Source organism: Arvicola amphibius, chromosome 1, assembly GCF_903992535.2.
Source record: "Arvicola amphibius chromosome 1, mArvAmp1.2, whole genome shotgun sequence".
Lineage (NCBI taxonomy): Eukaryota > Metazoa > Chordata > Mammalia > Rodentia > Cricetidae > Arvicola > Arvicola amphibius.
In genome coordinates, this window is record NC_052047.1 from 189,704,532 (window position 1) to 189,725,752 (window position 21,221).

The following is a 21,221-nucleotide window of genomic DNA, read 5'->3' on the forward strand; positions in this document are numbered from 1 at the left end:
GAAAGGTGATGTTCTGACTTGGAATTTGGCTAAGTAAAAGGAAGTCGGAAAAAAAACGAGAGAAAACCAAGCCTGTTTTGGACTCAGATGCTGCTGGCTGTGAATCCTGGCTCTGACTCAGCGTAGCTGCAGCGCACTGGATAGAGTTGCTAAATCACTATGAGTTACAAATTCTTCATCAGTAAAACTGAAGTAAAAATACTTACCTGGAGGGTTCTTTGGAGGATTAGAACTAATATATGCAAAGTACCATGCAGCAGTTCTCAATCAAGGGTGGAATAAATTGCCTGATATTTAAAGCATTTCTACAAGGAGATGTAGAGCAGCTTTAAATGACAAGTAAAAGTAAAAGCTCTAAGCATCAGGACCCACCCAAGAGAACTTCCTTCCTCAGCCAAGTAATACCTGATTTATGCTGGGTTTTGACTCACTATGGACTTGTAGCTTATGTTGCTCTATTGACCAGAATTAAGGAAAATTTCCAACTCTGGCTTCCCCTGGCTTGGTTGTTCCTTCCCTATTATAGCATCTGCCTATTACCTTGATTTTCTATGCTATCTTCAGATTTGGACACTTTTCAAAGAAGAAAGAATATTAATTTTAGTTTATATTTAGATGCCCATTTCTGGCTTATGGTTTGGCTGTGCTCTTTCAAAATGAATACTTTCTTGTATTTCAGCATGTGCATGGTGGTCAGGGAGCACATAGCTAGCATTCCTTAGACTAATAGAGCAGTATATTTACAGCTTTTGAATTCCTTGGTATCACTATGAATTGAAGAGCCCAAGCCACTGACAATATAGTAGCAGCAGCAGCAAAACAGAAAATCAAGACAAGAAGGAAAAGGAGTTCAGAGGCAAAGGAACTACTTCCAACTGAAGAAACCTTTTGGAGTAACACTCAAATTCTAAACTTAATCATGAGAGACAGAAATGTAGATCTCACGGGAAAAGATTATCAACTATAATCAATAATATAAAACAGGCATCCCCACATGCTGGTAACTCAGACAAGGACATACTTAGCATAAAGCTGGGGAGCCTGTAAACACTCAAATATATAAGACGCTCAGGAATCACCAAATCTAATGCTGCATTCTTGATAGCTATAAACAAATTAGATTTATTGAGCAGGGCAGTCCAAATATCCAAGCCACTCCTAAACTGGTCTAGAGGTAGGTGTCTGATCTTAATAATATATGACAAGACTAGCATTTCAAAATAATTTCAATTACTAGATGTGTTAAAAAGCCACTTTACAGCTGTTAGAAAAATTTACAAGTAGACTTTAAATACATCTAATGCAGAGAAGGCTTTAACTTCCTCATTGCAATTATAATTTCACTTTAACCTTCAGAAGCCAGCTGGGGAATGAATCTCGGGGTGAGAACAAAGTGCTCCCAGGAAATCCTGGATAAATGGGGAAAATTAAAATCTATTCAGTTGTATGGGATGATTCTTTATCAGTATTATTATGGATCTCAAAAATTTGCCTCATTACACATGTAGATTACACGAAGTCTCTGGAACTATAAGCAAGCTCCCAATTCCATGCTTTCTTTGTTTAAGCATTGCCTTGGTGGAGGTCTCTCTTCACAGCAATAGAGTAATCACTAAGACCACCTACCAAAGCACATAAAGCATTCCCAAATAGGTTTTCTATGCACTACTATACTGCTTAAAATGAGAAGTGTGAGGAAGCTATAACATCGCAAATTCTCAGTTTTGCAGATCATGAAGCAGAAATGAACATTTTAATTTAGTGCTTTATTTCTATAAACATCACATTCTTAAAATCACTAACTGGGCACATTATAATAAGAGTAGCTAGTGTCTAAAGTAACATCCTTTGTTGCAACTGCACAGAGTTTTGTCATTTGCCATTCAACAGACTAAACATTATGAGTTTCCCTAACATCATAAAGTTTATATTTCTCTTAACATCTAACTGAAGTGCCTCTCATATGGCTCTACCATGCCATTATTTATTCTTTTTCTAAACTATGAAATTGAAGAGACTCTCTCATTTTGAAAAACTGCATCAAGCTATTTCTTCATTCATATATATATCATATTAGTGATCCTGTATTATCAAGCAAAGTTAAAGCTTTGATGATATAAAGCTGCCTTTTAAATCTCAGTGTGATTATTTCAAACTCAATGTCACAATCTATGTAAATGAAAATTCAAAGATAATCCCCAATAATACATCCATATTTCATAAGCATTTATTTTATGTTCAATGCTTTCAAAAACATAGTGTGAAATGTCCCCACTGCTATCAGAACAACTTTGAACATAACATGGGAATCAATACAAATTAAAATAAATTATGACATCAACATTAGTAAAGCAGTAAATCTACTTTCTTAGAATTCAATTTGCAAGGTAATGCCAAAAGGGGACACACACACACACCACAAGCACAATGCGAGAAAATAGGACAATATACACTAGGTTGAAAATGTCTTAGAGAACACTTTCATCAACAAAGAACAAAAGATGTGGGGTTAGTTTCTAAAAATACCCCTGCCTTCAAATAGCGTAAACTTTTGTCAGACACTTCAGACGAATAAGTAATAATCTTTGAGATTATTTAATGCTATGTAGTTAACCTGCAGTCCTATTGTGTATTTGGCCTGTATAAGTTTAACCTGCTTTTAAGAGAAAAAAAAAAAAAAAAAAAAAACATCACCAATCTTGCTGGGCCTTCAAATTCCCAAGTAATTGATTTTTAAAACTTAAGCTAAATACATAGATATGATCTTGTTATTTACTCTTCCATGTCTTTGATTCAGAATAATGTATGTGTGTCGGGTCAAAATCAGTTTGTGAAAATAGAAATAAGCCTTAAGCAAATTAGATATTCCTTAAATGTTGGGTGAACCATGTGGATACAGGTTGAAGACACATGTTTGTAATCTTGAGTGCCATTCTGGGTAACTTAGGGTAGTCATATAATGTCTGTTAAACTCAGTTAAAATTATGGAAATTTCCCATACCCTATTTTCTGTGCTATTTAATAAATACAAAGCATCGTCTTTGATTTGAACGGGCACAATACACTGACAACAGGGGCAGAGAAAATCAGACAGCTACAAGAAACAAGCACCACAGACAGGCCAGTAAGCACAGATTACAGACAGATGGAGAGATGGGCTATATAAACAGGGAGAACAGAGAATTCCAATCTGGGCTTGTTTGTGGTCAAAGGCTTTCAAAAGGAAGTCACTTTTTTTCTTTAATATAATACCAATGCCCCTTCTGAGATTTATTAAATGTGTTCATAGATGCTCATACAATTCAGAATGAAAACTTATTGGTTCTCATAAACTAAAGCACCAAAACCAGGGTGATCTGAGTGCAATAATCTGATCACTCTCTGTCTTCTGGACCGTGCTCATTCATCCTGCCTCTACTTGGGGTAGCTATAGTCTCTGTAACAGATCCAAACTTTAATTCTGTAGTGATTAAGAGAAGAAAACAGAGAATTTAGTAACTCTAACAATGTTTATTTTATTTTATTGATTCTGATTTCATGTATAGCCCTAAACCAACATTTATATCAAGGTCAGGAAATAATCTGATTGGCCAGGTTAAATACACACACAAACACACACACACACACACACAGAGAGAGAGAGAGAGAGAGAGAGAGAGAGAGAGAGAGAGAGAGAGAGAGAGAGAGAGAGAGAGAGAGAGAGAGAGAGAGAAGATATTCAACTACACAGAAAACCTGTAAAGTTAAAGTAGGGAAAAGAAGAGATTGCTCAAGGGAAATGCAGTTATCCAAAAAGGGCAAATGAGAAATAAAGATAACACAAGCTTCTACTACTCCTGAAAGTATGATTGATTTGTAGATATGTCAATCTGTAATTAGAGAAATCTAACCACCGTTTTTAAAGTTCTAACAGATTTGTCTAGGATCACAAAATATAAAATTATGTGCAGTTCTTTGGAGAATCCAAGTTCTCTGAGCTTCCACATTACCTGTTGTCCCTGGTATTTTAGCAGCATCAGTGAATTCTCCACAGTCTATCATCAGGGCTACTATTAGGACCAATTTTAAGATGAATGAGAAAAAAAGTGGTCTAGTTTCAATCCCCCAAGAAACAACAGACTAAGGGCATTGGAGACTCATGGACAGTAAAGGGGAAAGATAATTTGTTAGTATAATTCTTATTATTAAAATGTTAAAACAGAATCTTAAGATGCATGACCATTATGAGCTTTTGTTTTTAACCAATTTTTTTCAAAAGCAGATTTATTCCACACTGGTTAATTACTAGTTGCCTCAAAAATATTCGATTTAAGGTTCAATTTGCTACTTCCTTTGTTTTCAATTGCACTTCCATATTGTGCCTTAATTACTATAATTCAAATCAAATTAGATGTTGCTTTTTCATTTCTTTAGAAAACAAAATAATATAAACAAAATCATGCCCTACAAAATGTCAATGGTAGTGTGCCAGCACAGCAATAACAAATATTTATTGAGCGTGTACACACATGATATAAGCAATTGCATCTCAGGAGATAACTTCGCTGCCAGTGACAAAATAGGGCAACGTGATATAAAGTGAGTGGGTGTTCTAAAACATTTCTCCAGAGGAGTAGAGTCAGATTGAAATCTGGATGACTGGGAAATCACCAAGCAAAACTGAAAGAAAAATGCAATTAGAACATGCAAACACCGTATGATGGACTAAAGGTTCGTATCCTCCACAAATGCCAATGTTCAAATTCCAATCCTCAGTGCTCTGAGAGTGGGACCTGCAAGAGGTAAGCAGTTTAAATAAGAGGTTAGAATTCAGTGAGGGTTATTGGTCTTAACAGTACAGATAAGAGCAAACCAACCTTTCAGCATCCCCAGATAAAGATGTATCAAGAAGGTGCTTTGTGAATGCCAGAAAGAGGATCCTGACATTGAAGGTGACAGCACCTAGATCACAGACTATCCAAGAACTATTAGAAATGTTTGCTTTTTGTTAAGAAATTACCTACACTATGGGATTAGACAAGAGAAATCCAATCTAAGGCAGATCCTGCAGTATATAAACCAGGTTGAAAGGCTGCTGTGTTGAAAATAGAAGTGTTTGTGTGTTGCTCAATACAGACTAGAGCAACTTTACCTTGATTGATTAAGTCAGGATTAATTGATGCTAGATCATATTTCTGTTTGTCATCTTATGAAAATCTGTAAATTCAGAAGCTTGAATACTAAGGCACATCCATATGAATAGTGATGAAATTATATATTTTGGAAGGGAACCCTTTCTTTAGATCTTCTTTGAGTCTTGAGGATTTTATAGCCCTACGATTCAAATTTTACAAAGACTCAATTCTACTCCCCAAACAAGAAACCTAGAAAAATGAAAGGTTTTTTTCATAACATTGCCTGTTCTCTATCCTAGATATTTTTATTTTTAATTCGTTAAACAAAGAGTTTCACAAAGTTTAAAGCAAACTTTTAATAAGTATGTAAGAAATGGCAAGATCTGAAATCAAAAAAATGACATAAATAACTAATAATGACTTCTGCTTAAAGTGCTATGTTTAGTGAACTGAAATGGAAGAAAAATAAACAAAGCAGTAAAATAGCTTTCAATGACATATGGTTATTCCCATATGTCAGAGCAACCCTCAACCCTCACCAGAGAAGTTTCTTCTTGTAGTAGATTGTAATTAATTCAGAAATCCACAGACCCACAGCAGGAAAAGGTACAGAGTGTGAGCGCTATGGAGCTCTCAGCCATAGTGGAATTTCATTATCAAACCCTTCCCCCACCTCAAGGTTCAGGGATTTATGGGGAAAGGGGATGGAAATACTGTCAGAGTCAGAGGCAGGGATGGACTACAAAGAAACCGTGTCTCCCAGACAGAACAGTACATGAATTCAAGATACTGCGACAGTAAGCATATGACCTATGCAGGTACAAACCAGATGGGATTTCCAGCACTGAGAAGGGGAATTGGACACAAAGTCCCACCCCTAACCAATAAGTTACTTATAATTTATAGCTGCTGTAAAAGATAATTTACTTTTTCCACTAGAGTGTTACAGATCATAGCAACCACACTCTAGGGAAGTTCTATGCCCAAAAGTAGGTGATAAAAACAAAATGGACTCCATGGTTTTGTTGTTATGTTCTTTTGACATTTCTTAGAGTTTCAGGATTTGGGGACTTTTTTTGGTTGTTTGCTTTGATTTTTCACTTTTTTATGTTCTGTTTTTTTAAAAAATTAAAGAGAGAAGGAACATAATGTTGGATGGCTGATGAGATGGGAGTTGGGACAGAAGAAATAAATGATCAAAATATATAAAAATAAATAATAATTTAATTAATTAAAAAAGAAACTTTATTTTGTTGAGATATATGTTTCAGCAACTTCTAACTTAGAAAAAAAACCACAGAAATGGTTCTGCTATATAATACTGAGAGTTGCCCTATTTTAATCATACTAAAGTGTTGGAGACCAGCTTTGGAAAAGATACCACTTATTAGGGTAGAGGTATGGGGATTAGAACAATAAGTAAAGGGAACAGAGATGTTGAAAAGTTTTTATGACCCAATAAACCTCTCTACCTATGCAATAATCCAAATCAGACCAAATCAAACCAAAATAGAGAAAGCCCAGGTTTAGTAGATACCAGCATTCCCTGGTGGCCCTCAGAAAGGAGATGGGAAAGGAAGACAGGAAAACCACGTGTTTGTTCTCTGGGGAGTAGTTTAAATACCCTGTGGGAGTTGTCTTGAGCATCTCTGAGGAGGGGCCACCATTTTCAAGCTTTCTCGGAGGTGGAATCTGGACTGAGGCAACTCCCAGGGGAGGGGACTTGGAATGGAACTTTCTACACAAACATTCCTGACTCTTTGAATGTAGGTGTGCCAGGGGTTGGGGTGAAGACTTAACCCAAAGAGATGTGAGTGAAAATAATAAAACAGAGACATTGGGTAGTACTGGGAGGGATTTTCAGTGAATACTAAAATTGCCCATGTTTAATTTTCTGTACACTTTTATACCCCAATACAACAGGGTGGAGAAGGCAAAAGACTGTTTTAACATGATACAAAGGACAACTAGAATGGTTACTTGCATTAATAATTTGATGAGCAAAGTATTCCGTTGTTTAGGCAGTGAACCCACCCTAAACCAAGAACACTGAAGGCACTCACTTGCTAGATCAAACCTCTTAATTCAAAAGAAGGAACAGAAGTATGCTAGAATTCTCTGACCTTTGTTCAGGGTGGAGTGGATCTACCTGTATGGGCCATCTTAATGTCCAAAACATCACTTGTTAACAACAGCTTAAACTAAAACTCTTTGATCTTCAGACAAGGTAGAAATAGGCTCATATTTTTTGGTCTCCACACTAAAGTAGTGTAGTCATGTAATTGTTCTTCACCGAGAGATAATTCAGTTTCAGTCTTGCTTTTACACTGATGTGTTTCCAAAACAGTGATCCTTTCCTTTCCAGATAATGTTAGAAGAAATTATTCAACTGCCACCAAACTCAGCTATTCCATGTATAGTCCATATCATCAACTGGAAAAAATAATGCCATTTAATGACACGTACATCAATATAGATACATTATAAGAAAAAATATAATTTAATATTGTGATAATCCCTGACAGAGTATGAAAGAAGCGGGAGATGCCAATGTCATTGCCATTGCTGTCCAAATCCAGCTTAAACTTACTCTTTGCTGTGACCACGTGTGCCTTGGATCTACAGAATGTTCATCAGCAGGTTTCCCACTACCCAGAAAGTCACCTTCTAACCATGAAGAGAAGACAAGAGAGGTTCATATAAAGACTCCATGGATGCTTAAGGAGAATGGATTTCCTTATTCGTCCACTATCATCATTAAATAATGTTTGACCTTTTGTCCTCAAAGTATATGAGAACTTGAAAAATTCTGCTGACTTTTCTTAGCCTCAATTTATTTATCATTATTACTTAGTTGTGCTTACTATTCCTTTGTGTTTTTACAGTTTGTTGTAGTAAAATCAAAACAGAGTATTCAATATCCTTAAACTTCAAATTAAGAAAAAAAAATGTTTGCCTTCTAGTTTCCTCAAAAAATTGCCTTGTATGAGAATTATTGGGATGAACTTTCCAAACAAACATTGGCATTACACAGAAAGCAAAGAAGTAACTCCAATTCATTTCTATTTTAACTATTTTAATGCTTTATCGGAACCAGCAAAAATGCCCTATTTAATCATTTAATCAATTAAAAATCTATACAAGCAATGAACAATAAATGTGAAGGGCGCTGCATTGATTCAGCTTATCTTCACACACATTTATTGAATGACTAAGTGCAGATCCCTGCAGTAGGTGCAGACTACTGAATGGCTCCAGCTCTTGAAGTATTGGAAACTTAACACATGTGCGTTTGCACACACAACACACACACGCGCACACACACACACAGAGAGAGAGAGAGAGATAGACAGAGAGAGAGATTGAGAGAGGGGGTTGGGTTTTATAAGGAAGGCATACTAAAATGTGAATAAATCTAATAACAGGACATCTGAAGCAAGGTGACTGAGAAGGAAGATGTTTGGTTAGATCAGGAATCCAACTTGGGAACAATCTGAAATCTTTGCTGAGTTATGGTAAAAATTTTCTTTCTGAGGCTGGTTGGAAATCACTGATGACTCATGATCGACCATGCCATGATCTCATTTATGTTTTTCTAAATGTCACACTAGCTGCTGTGGCAAATGAAATGAGGAAGGCTGGGGTAGAAAGAGCAAAACCAGACTGAAGATCAGCACAGCCAGTCAGGTCTCAGGAACGACAGCTCAGACGAGGAAGTAATGGAAGAACAGTAAGACTGGGGGAAGGTACAATTTGAAAATAATGCTTTACGGTGACCAATTAGAAATAAACTATGAAGGAAAAAAGAACAAAGGGTGATTTTTTTGAAGTTCTTGGAAAATGGTTCAGACGACAGCACAGAATGGGGAGCTGTATACCAGAAATCACCAAGGAATGACTACAGGTGGGGTGTATCAGAAGTTGCACTCAATACATGTAACTATCAAAACACCTGTTAGACATTCAGTAGAAGATATTAAATGTGCAACAAGTTTTTCATGGTTAAAACCCAAGAGATAATTTTATAGATATAAACAATAAAGAGACATTAGCATGGCATTTGAAGCCACAGGACTAAATGAAATCATCTGTGTGAAATGAGAATAAAGAACAATGAGTATCACATATTGAAAGCAAATCAAAGAATAATGAATATGACATAGAAAACTCTGAAGTTTAATAATTATGTAGATGATGGAAGACAAGCACATGTACACACATGGATACATATATAAATGCATCAGCTCACACCCAAACTCCCCACAACTTTATCAAAATAAAATAGACATTATATTTTACATCATTCTTTGCTGACCTCTATCACATCCTTATTATTTTCTGTAGACCTGAAATAATGCCACATGTATCCTCATATTGCCCAAATACATGTTATAAGCACATTAGGGGCAACATCAAATACTCTGCACCTATACTGAGTGAAAGACTCAAGAAGGAAGATCACCTCAGAACAGTCTCCATATGCAAGGAGGAATCTCAAAGTAGTGGGCAAAAATACTTCCAGAACAAAGCAATGAATTATTAGAGGTAAAGACATTTTACATATAGTATGCAGCTCAGAAATTATACCATGAATCACTAGGAGCAAAAGCATCAGAATCATCACTTTACTAACTAAAGACATCTGTAGAGTAATAAATGAGGAAGACATGGAATGTTAGAGGAGAGTACATTTTAATGGGAGTTCCTCATGACTCAATTCACTTTACTGAAATAGTAACATCAACTATGACTTCACTAATCTTTGGTGTTAGATGCAGACCACTCAATGACCAGTTCTAGTGTTAACAAGCCATAGGTCATCAGAATGCTCTTTGTTCTTGTTGTTTTCAAAGAGACTCTCCTGGAAAATTAGCAGTTAACTTAAAGAACTTGAAAGGCATTAATGGCAGCTGTCCTACTGACAAAATTTTATGCTATTTTTGACTTCTTGTTTTTGGGAAAGACTAAAGCAATAGTGTGTACAACCAAACAAATTTTTTTTCTAATAATGATACAATGATAGTTGTCATTTAGCAAGAAAATGTCCTAGAACTTTAGTAAGATTCTGATAGTATTACATTTAATCCTACTGACAACTCTTTAATGTAAGCAAATTATTATGATGCTTGTGTATATACACATGCACACATATCTGATTAGATATAAAAATTATAAGTGTGTCAGATGTGGAGATTTATATCTTCAACTCCAGCACTCAGAAGGCAGAGATGGCCGTTTCTGTATTTGTTCAAGACCAGCCTGGTCTGCATAGTGTGACAGCCAGAGCTACAGAGTGAGACCTTATATTTAAAAAAAAAGAAATAATATCTCTTATCTTTCCCTCCGTCTCTGTTTTCCCCCATCTTGATTATCCCATCCCCTCCAGTTCTCCTCTCCCCTCCCCTTCTGCCCTCATCATCCCCTTTTATCCCCCTTCTCCCCTATGCTCCCAATTTTGTCAGGATATCTGGTCTCTTTTTCCTTCTCAGGAGCATCTATATATGTTTCTCTTAGGGTTCACCTTGTTACTTAGCTTCTCTAGGATCATGAACTAGAGGCTCAATATCTTTTGCTTTACAGCTAGTATCCACTTATGAGTCATACATACCATGTTCATTTTTATGGACCTGGATTATCTTACTCGGGATGTTTTTGTCTAGTTCCATTTATTCATATGCAAATTTCAAGATGGCATTTTTTTTAACCACTGAGTAGTACTCTAATTTGTAAATGTGCCACATTTTCTTTATCCATTCTTCAGTTGAGGGGCATCTAAGTTGTTTCCAGGTTCTGGCTATTACAAATAATGCTGCTATGAACATAGTTGAAAAAATGTCCTTGGAGTATAATTTAGCATCTTTTGAATATATGCCCATAAGTGGTATTGCTGGATCCTGAGGTAGGGTGATTCCCAGTTTTTTGAGAAACTGCCATACTGATTTTCAGAGTGGTTGTATAATTTTGCATTCCCACCAAAATGGAGAAGTGTTCACCTTACTCCACATCCTCTGCAGCATAAGCTATCATTGGTGTTTTTGTTCTTAGCCATTCTGACTGGTTTAAGATGGAGTCATTTATATTTACATTTCCCTGATGGCTAAGGATATTGAACATTTCCTTAAGTGTCTTTTGGCCATTTGAGATTCTTCTCTTAAGATTTCTCAAAATTGATATTTTGAATGAGGAAGCCACTATAGGGTTAGCAAGAAACATGGCACTCAAGAAATTCCCAGGAATCCACAAGGATGACCCCATCTAAGACCCTAAGCAATAGTGGAGAGGGTGCCCGAACATGCCTTGCCCTGTAGTCAGATTGATGACTATCTTAAATGTCATTGTAGAACCTTCATCAAGCAACTGATGGAGACAGGGGCAGAGACCTGCAACTGAGCACTGGGCTGAGCTCCCAAAGTCCAGTTGAGGAATTGAAGGAGTGAGACTATGAGCAAAGAGGCCAAGACCATAAGGACACCCACTGAAACAGCTTACTTGAGCTAATGGGAGTTCACCAACTCTGGCTGGGCAGAGCAGGAACCATCATAGGACCAAGCCGACTCTCTGAATGTAGATGACGCTTGTATGGCTGGGTCAGACTGCAGGGCCACTGGCAGTGGTGCCAGGATTTGTCCCTGGTGCTTATTCTGGCGTTTTGGAACCCATTCTCTCTGGATGAATACCTTCCTCAGTCTGGATATAGTAGGGAGGGCCTTGGTCCTTGCTCACTTGACCACTCTGGGGTATAGATGAGGATGGGTGGATGGGAAGGTGGAGGGGAAGGAGTGAGAACTGGGATTTGTATGTAAAATGAAAAAAAAAAGATACTTTGGGTAATTTGTTTTCTTTTTTAAAAAAAGATTAAAACAAAAAAATATTAAGTGAAACCTTGACACCAGATTTTCCATCTTAATTACACACACACTAACACAAAATATTCCCCCCTGATTCTCTGCAGTAATAATTTTCACAGAAAGTGATGGGATGTACTAAGGATGTGTCTCCTATTTAGTTACTCCTTAATGTAAGTATCAAGGAGAAATTTCCTTAAGTATCACCTATGTAAAGAAAAACAGAGTTTGCCTTAAGAGAATATTGAAGGTTTAAAAATTTAAATAGGAGAGAACAACATAATTTTTAGTTGACTTTTTTACTTCACATGTTCTGCATGCATCGATCATATCAGCTATTAAAAGATTAAAAATATTCTGGAAAAAGAAGAAATCTTTTTTGGACATATATAGACATGTTATTTTTTCTTGGCATTTTGCATGAACAATACAGCATAACAATTTATCTTCATAACACAGCACAGTTCATATCAAAAGAAACCTTGTGGTCAAGATTTGAAGTGTATGGGAAGTATGTATGAGTTCTGTAAAAACACAGTGTTAGTTTTCATGATAGACTTGAACATCTGAAAATTTTGGCACATGAGAAGAATCCTGAGACAAAGTCACTTTGAAAACTGTGTGATAGTTATACAAATATGAGCAAACCTGCACAGAGTGGAATATTAATGGGAAACTTTAGCAGGAAATATAAATAAAACTTATGTTGATGAAAAATAACCTGGATTACATTAGTTTTGTGATTTGAGGATTAAAATATTGCCTGGAGAAATGATTAAATTATTGTAATTCTAGTTGAGCTGAAATATATTTTAAATATGTTATTTAAAATATCCAGAATTATCAAAAAGACCTTAGCAAACATTTACATACAGTTCTGGCTATTGCTGTTAAATGAAAGAGAGAGAAATAAGAATCTTTGTCCATGTACTGGTTTTACAGACACTGTATAAGGAATCAAATATATGAAGTCATTCTTCACCTGTAGCTTTCATTTATCTATATCAAATTGACTTAGCAATCTAGAATCTCAAGTACAGGCAGGTTATATTCAATAAAATAGTAGTTGATTTGATTCGAAATAAATCTCAATTTCTTTTTTTTATCTTCATGGATTGTGTTGTAGGTACAATAACATCCCCGTAAAAATACACATATCTTAATTCCTGGAACCTCTGGAGTTGTGGACTTACCTTGAAAAGGGTGCTTTTCATATATAAGATTAAACAAAAACCTGAAATAGGAGAGTATCCAGGATTATCTGGAAGGGTGTGATATGCAAAAGGCATTATAAACAAACGGAGAAAAAGCACAAACTCTAATGATAAATCTATGGTGCACTTAATGCTCAGTGACAAAGATTTCACTTGTCGCTGATGATTTCAAAGTTTAAAGTTCGTCATGAATTAACAAATGATGGCCTGTTACTGGCATCCAAAGGTTTCTATATGTGTTTTGTATGGTCTTGTATTGTGTGTGTGTATGTATGTATGTATGTATGTATGTATGTATGTATGTTTGTAACTATATGTTTGTGGAGGGCAGAGATCAATGTCAGGATTGACTGTCAGCTGTTTTCCACCTTATTTTGGGGGACAGGATCTCTTATTGAATCTGGAAGTCATGTACTAAGTTAAAGCGGCTAGCCAGCAGGTGCCATCCTCTCTGTCTTCCCAGAACTAGGATTATACATGTATACTGCATGTGTGCTACTAATCCAAACTTCGGTTTCATGCTCAAACAGAAATCTCATTACTGTCAAAAGAAAGTTCTTAAGGTTAACTGTTCTACCAAATACTTAAGAGATAAAGATGATGAGGGGAAAATAACAACACAACAACAACAACAACAACCAAAATTTTATCCAAAGCCATTTTTTTGAAGAATACAGATAGTCTATGTCTTAAAATTCTATTTCAGGAAATCCCAAGGAGTAGAGAATGTTTTTCCAAGAAAAAGAGAAACAGAGAGAACTCGTGAGAGGAGGATCGTAGACCTGGTGAGTATGGTCTTCTTCATTCATAAACGCGTCTTCTTTGCTCTTCTCTAGTTTCAAGTTCTCAGCCAACTTCAACCAAATACAGCTAGTTACCTATAACCCCAAACAAGGGTTAGGTCTCATGAGCAGTAATCAGTCTTGGCTCAGCTCAAGCTGGGCTATAAGGAGAATTTCTGGTGGTTAGATAAAAGCCAGAATTACTCAAGGAACTTATTAATCTCATTCCTCTCTGTGAAAAGAAGTCATTTCCCCTGTCTCATGTAGAAGGGACATATGCTTCTCTATTGGTATATACTCTTGGAATATCAAAGCAGCACTTGCTGTCCTCCAGCTCCCTAGATTCCTATTCAAAAGTACATTTCAAAACCCATCCTGGGGTTAGTGAAGATTTTTTCCCATTCTGTATGCTATTGTTTTGTCATTGCTGGTGGGAATGCAAGCTGGTACAGCCCCTTTGGATGTCAGTGTGACAATTTCTCAGGAAATTAAGAAACAACCTTCCTCAAGACCCAGTAATACCACCTTTGGGTATATATCCAGAGGATGCTCAATCAAGGACATGTGCTCAACTATGTTCATAGAAGCATTGTTTGTCATAGCCAGAACCTGAAAACAATCTAAATGCCCTTCTACTGAAGAATGGATAAGGAAAATGTGGTACATTTACACAATGGAGTACTACACAGCAAAAAAACACAAACAAACAAACAAACGAAAAACAACATCCTGAAATTTTCAGGCAAATGGATGGAGCTAGAAAATATCATTTTGAGTGTGGTAACCTAGATACAGAAAGACAATTATCACATGTACTCACTCATAAGTGGTTTTTAATCATAAGGCAAAGAAAACCAGCCCACAAATCACACTTTACTCACTCATAAGTGGTTTTTAATCATAAGGCAAAGAAAACCAGCCCACAAATCACACTTCCAGAGAACTAGACAACAATGAGGACCCTAAGAGAGACATACATAGATCTAATCTACATGGGTAATAGAAAAAGGCAAGATCTCCTGAGTAAATACGGAGCATGGGGATTTTGGGTGAGGGTTGAAAGGGAGAGAAGAGGCAGGGAACAGAGCAGAGAAAAATGTAGAGCTCAATAAAAATAAATTTAAAAAAAAAACATCCTGGCCTTTCATTGCTTCTCCTCCACTATAAACTCTCAGGCTTGCTCTAGCTCACAGGCCTCTCTCCCACCAAATATTCATCCTCCTTGCTACCCTCATGACTTTTCCACATCTCTTTCCCTAGCCCTGGCCATGCTCAGTCTTCTCCTTCATCTCTCTGCTGTGGACACTTTCAGATACCTCGGATGTTTTATCTCTCTTATCCATAATAATAATAATTAAAAAAACTTCCTTCTGATCATGAAACGACCATCTAGGTGGTTTCTTTTCTGTGACCCTCACATACAGGAAGATGCCTCACTGGGTAGAGACACTTGATGTCAATTCTGAGCAATATCTGAGTTTGACCTTTTGGGTCTCACATGGTGGAAGGAGAGAACTGATCCTGCATGCTGTCCTTTAATTTCCAAAAAGATGCATAAGCTCATGCTTACATGCATTCTCTCTCTCTCTCTCTCTCTCTCTCTCTCTCTCTCTCTCTCTCTCTCTCACACACACACACACACACACACACACACACACACACACACACATACACACACAAAGGCACAATAAATAAAGGTTTATATGAAAATAAATGCTAACTTTAAAAAAGTGAAGCACAGTAAGTTCTCTTGAGGATAAAGTCCAGTTGGTACATAGTGAATATCTATAAACTGCTCATATATTACAAAAGCAGCACTGAGTATGTTTAACAAGTGTGCAATATATAAACACAAACACACACACACACAAGTTTTCTTCATAAGTGTACTTAACTCTCCTGAACAATTACTGAAAATATGCTATAACAGGACCCGTGTAATCTGTCAGCAGAAAAGAAATCCTAGCACACCAGCCAGTCTCTCCTTACTCTTTAGGAAGCAGTCCTACCCAGATACGATGAAGTCTCTTTTCTGGTCCTGATGTTATGAAGAGGCCTGAATGTGTAATCAATGCGCTCAAGCTCAAGCTAACGATCGGTGGCAGTTTGTCCCTTATGTCAGATCCACTTGGGACATTTTACAAATGCAGGGAAGTTTCCTAGCAGGGAACAGATTCCTCACACTGCTTATCTTTGAGTTTTTTTTTTCCACTATTCATGTCTCCCAGCAACAGCAACACACATTCCTTAGAAGCTGCCAAATGCAAGGAGGAATACAAATAACATGATATGCTGTGGCTTAAGTAAATCACACCATGCCTGCAGCTTGGGTAAAGTGGCAAGGCAAGCTGGACTCTCCTGAGGACAAGATTAAAGTAAAGTTCAAGGAAAAGTCACTGAAATGAATACTTCATTTTCGAACACAACATATATTTACAGAAAATGAAATCTTGGTTAAAACATTTCTGAGTCATGTCTAAATGTTCCCTATAAACCAAAAAGATTTTGCTTGATTTACTTGGTTCAATTTCTGAGAGTCTTCCCTTCTGTGCTAATGGCAAACGATCAATCATCAGAGATGTAATCAGGCTTTACAGAAGGCCACTGGCATCATTTCAATCATTTAAACCTCACCAACCATCTCCCGTCTTTATGAATCACAGAGATTAATGTGCAGAGATTTTCACTTATGCTTCGGAAAAATTAGCAAATTATGATTGTTTGGTCTTCAGCATATGGCTCATCATTTTATGAAGCTTGTGCATAGCCTGTACTGCTTTATTACTCTGAGAAGGAAAAATAGTAAAGATGTCTTAAACTTAACATGAGGATGACTCTTTAAATAGATAATGCGCAAGTTTTAAGCAGAAAGCTTCAGCAAAAGACATTTGGTAAATATATATTCCAGCTGATGACCTGCTTACTACTTTTTTAACAAGTAATTCCTAATTTAGGCTTTGTCTCAAACAGTAATACCAACATTATGAAAATAAATTAATATTTAAGTGGATCTCCTACCAAATATTTTCATAGCTTTTAGGTTAAGCTTGTATTTCAACTTAACTAAATATTATTGTATTTTCAACTGATATGGGATATCCTTCTGTATGCTGAAAATAAGTGTTGCTCTTATTGGTTGGTGAATCAAGCTGTTTCGGCCTCTGGCAGGGCAGAATATAGCTACATGGGAAAACCAAACTGAATACAGGGAGAAAGAAGGTGGAGTCGGGAGAAACCAGTGTCCTCCAGAGAAGCAAGATGTGAGGTAACAAGCCCGTGAGCCTCTCGTAAAATATTGCATAATAGAAATGGCTTACTTTAAGTTGTAAAAGCTCGTTAATAATAAACCTGAAATAATAGGACAAACAGTTTGTAACTAATATTAAGCCTCTGAATGGTTACTTGGAAATTGGTGGGTGGGAGAGACACCTCTAATACATTCAACTATATAATTTTCTGTGCTTCTAAAAAATGTTCCACTCATTTAATCTCGATTTATTACTTTCCTGTTAATGGAATGATTTTTGTTTGAGAATTTCATACATGAATATAATGTTTTTAGATCAAATCCACCTCTTTGTTTCCCCTTTACAGCCTTCCCTATTTTTCACATGGCTGAATTTTCTCTCCTAATTTCACATGCACCTACCTGCTCTTGTTGCTATTTTTAATGAAGTTCATTTAGTGCTGCGTGTAGGTTCATAGGAGTAGGACTATCTTAGGAAGCATAGGTAGCATTTCAGGGGCTTCATCTCTAATGAAAATGTATTTTCCCTATCCCAGAATCCATCAACAGCCATTGGTTTCATAAACCCCTTGAGCCTCTTCCCCTCCCATTCTGGGATTTTGGTTGGGTTGGTCTTGTGTAGGTCTTGTGCGTAAAGAATTGCTGTGTGTTCTTATGTGCAATCGTGTTGTCTGTGCTCAGAGAAAGGTATAGTAGGTCTTAAAGGACATAAAATATTATCTGTTAATTGAAGATAATGCTTATACACCTGTGGACTGAAGATTTAATTTTTCCTTTTCACTCCTTTTCTCTATCTGTTTTTTCTTTTATTTATCTTTCTTTCCATACTCTATCTTTTGTCTTTTAGTTTTTCTCCAAAGAGAATAATCTCAAGAACTTGATCTGTCTGTCCATACTATCCTGGAACTCATGTGCCATATACAAGTGATTATTTAAAATATATGTGTAAAAACAGATAAACATTCACAAAGAGATATGGTTACCAGTATTTAAATTTTGTCAGCTATAAAACAATAATCTCTAAAGTAAGAAACAAAATTTATCTATCCGTAATAATAAAATAAATTAATCCTTTCAGCTGCATAGAAGATAAGAGGAGCCCTCACTACCCAATAATTCTTCTCATCTCAAGGCCACTAACTGCTGCTGAGGTACTCCATGGCACACACTCCAGGCCAGCAACCCAAACAGGAGACTATCTGTTAGTGTTCCCTTCATATTATTTTCCTTTCTCATTCCCTTCCCTTATCTTTCTCTTTCTGTCCTCTGTTTTCCCCTTTTCTCATCAGTAAATTAAAGAAAAACCATCTTCCCAAGGAGACCTCATTTATGTTCTCTGGGTTAAGGACAGGCTCAAATAATGTGATAGCAGCGATGTACTATGATTTGACAAATCAGAGTTAGTTTATTAAGCAGTAGCATGTATGTGTTATACATATCTATGAACAGTTGTTGGTTTGATTGTCCACAGGGTACTATATAGTCAGACCTTTATATTCCCAAATTCTACATTGATAATTCAACTGCCCTTCAACCAAAACTTTGTTCAGACTTACTTTTTTGTGGTGTTTATATATTTACATTATAGTAGATAAAAGTTACCTTAAAGACTATATATACACCAGCACCAGGATTCACATAGGCTATATCCAGGTATTAAACAATTTTACACAAGGAAACTGAATTTATTAGATTGGAATTATTTCATTCATGGATAATGAAATATGATATATTTGCAATGATTGTTTACCATAAATGGACTATGCCATAGTATATCCATGTACTTTTGAAACACATCAAAGCATGGATTGCAATTAAAATCTCATGGCACTTAGTCAAGATTACACACAGTTATGTGGTAGCAAAGCTGGGTTGAAGGATGTGATTATTGGAAGAATGTAGAAACACAGTCACACCAAGAGTGTTCTTTGTAGAGGGATGCTATAAAGTAGTCCCATACTAGGTCAGAATTGAGTATAATAAAGGGTTCTTTATTTAGGCGTAGACCCACAGATCCGAGTCCTCTGTAGAATCCGGGAACAGGAACCAAATCTGGCAGCCAAGAGAGAGAGAATGTGTAAGCTTTACATCTACAGTTATAGTACAAGAGACCATGTCCAAAATGGGCTTGTATTTTAAAGGCTATTGACTGAAGGAGTTCCCACAGCACCTCCACCTTTTGTCTTCTTAAGAGAGTTCTAAGCCTAATACAAAACTATATACAATAAGAACAAATGGCAAGTATAAAAATTAGAAATTACAAGAAGCATAAACAATATCAAGCAAGAAACATATGCTAAATGTTTTAATAGTTATCCTAAGAAGACTAAGTCTTGTATTAGAAATGGCTTGGATAAGTCATGAGAAGAAAGTAACCACAACTCTCTAGTCTTCAACCCAATCAAAGACCTGAGAAGGGAAATATTACTTGAGCAAGCAGGAAGTACAATCAAGCAACTTCCAAAATGTGCAAGAAATGACAACAGGCTACCTAGGATATCACCCAAAGTATCATTTGCAACATTGAAACAACCAACTTTGACTAAGGCCTAGAGTAACTGACAGACCATTTTCAGAGTAAGGAAAATTTTCAAAACTGTCTTACCCTATCTTGGAATGGTTTGGAAGTCTTTTTCTTGTATCCCACTTATCCTATTCGGACATCGTGCATTTCGTTAGCAGTCAAGGCATAGACAGTTCTTTGCCCAAAGGCCACTGTCGCCAAGAAGAAAACAAGCTCCAAGTGGAGTGTCTTCCGTGCCCAGCATTGTTGAATCATTCCCTTTCTTGCTATAGACTTGCTTATTAGATTACAGGAAATCTAAACAATGTATTTGAATAAAACATATAAGCAGAATTAAGGAATAAATCATATATATGCATTACCAGTGATTTTTGTCTCCATCATTTTTCTTTCCCATTGTAAAATATACTAGGTGACAGTGTACTGCAAACAGAGATTTCTACCACCCAGATACTCTCCTACAGCTGAGTCAGTCCTAAGGAAATCTAAAATACTTGCCAGCATAGTGTTCTCTCTCTCTCTCTTCCCCTCCCTCCCCTCTCTCTTTCTCTCTCCTTCTCTCTCTCTTTCTCTCTCTCTTTTTCTCTCTCTCTTTTCTTTCTCCCTCCCTCTCTCTCTCTCTCTCTCTCTCTCTCTCTCTCTCTCTCTCTCTCTCTCTCTCTCTCTCTCTCTCTCTCCCTCTCCCTTTCTTTCCTCCTTCCCCTACTCTGATATGAGCTTGAGCTTATGGAAGATAGTTCCCTCTTTAGGCACGGCCTTTTCCCCATTCATGAAGTCAGCTGTTTGTATTTTAAACTCTTGTCTCTTTGCAAATAAACTTCACTTCTATTTTTCACAATACTGACACATATTATGAAATTCTGAAGTCTTCAGTGTTTTATTCTGCAAAATATGTTTTCAGAGGTGACAATGTTACACAAAACGTATTTGATTCTGAGAAAAAAAATCCTTAAAATTGCTTTCTTCTACCTTGTAATTTTGTAAGAAATAAAGAATTGTTCTCTAATTTCTCAACCAGACAGGCACATAGGCCTGTTTTTGCTTTAGTTTATATTTTAGCTTTTACTCTGATAAATAGTTTTTATACTGTACTTTTGTATATATGCACTGAACATTTTAAACTTTCTGTATGCATACCTACATTCTTCATGATATCATTTAATTTCATTAATGATATTGATTATACTGGAGCTAGGGAGCTGGCTCAATGGTTAAAGTGTTCATCACACAAAAATGAAGATTTACTTTCAAGTTCCCAGAGCCTACATAAATGCTGAACAAGAACAGTGACTGGCCAATAATCCCAGCACTTAGAAAATAGGAACAAGGAATTCGTGGGCTGATATGGCTAATTAGACTAGTCATATGCCAAGCTCTGACTTCAATTTAAAGATCATACCTTAATGAATAATTAGGTGAATATTCAAGAAGACAAGCCATATCAGTTCCTGGCCTTCACAGGCACGTGCACACATATCATACACCATGTAGACAC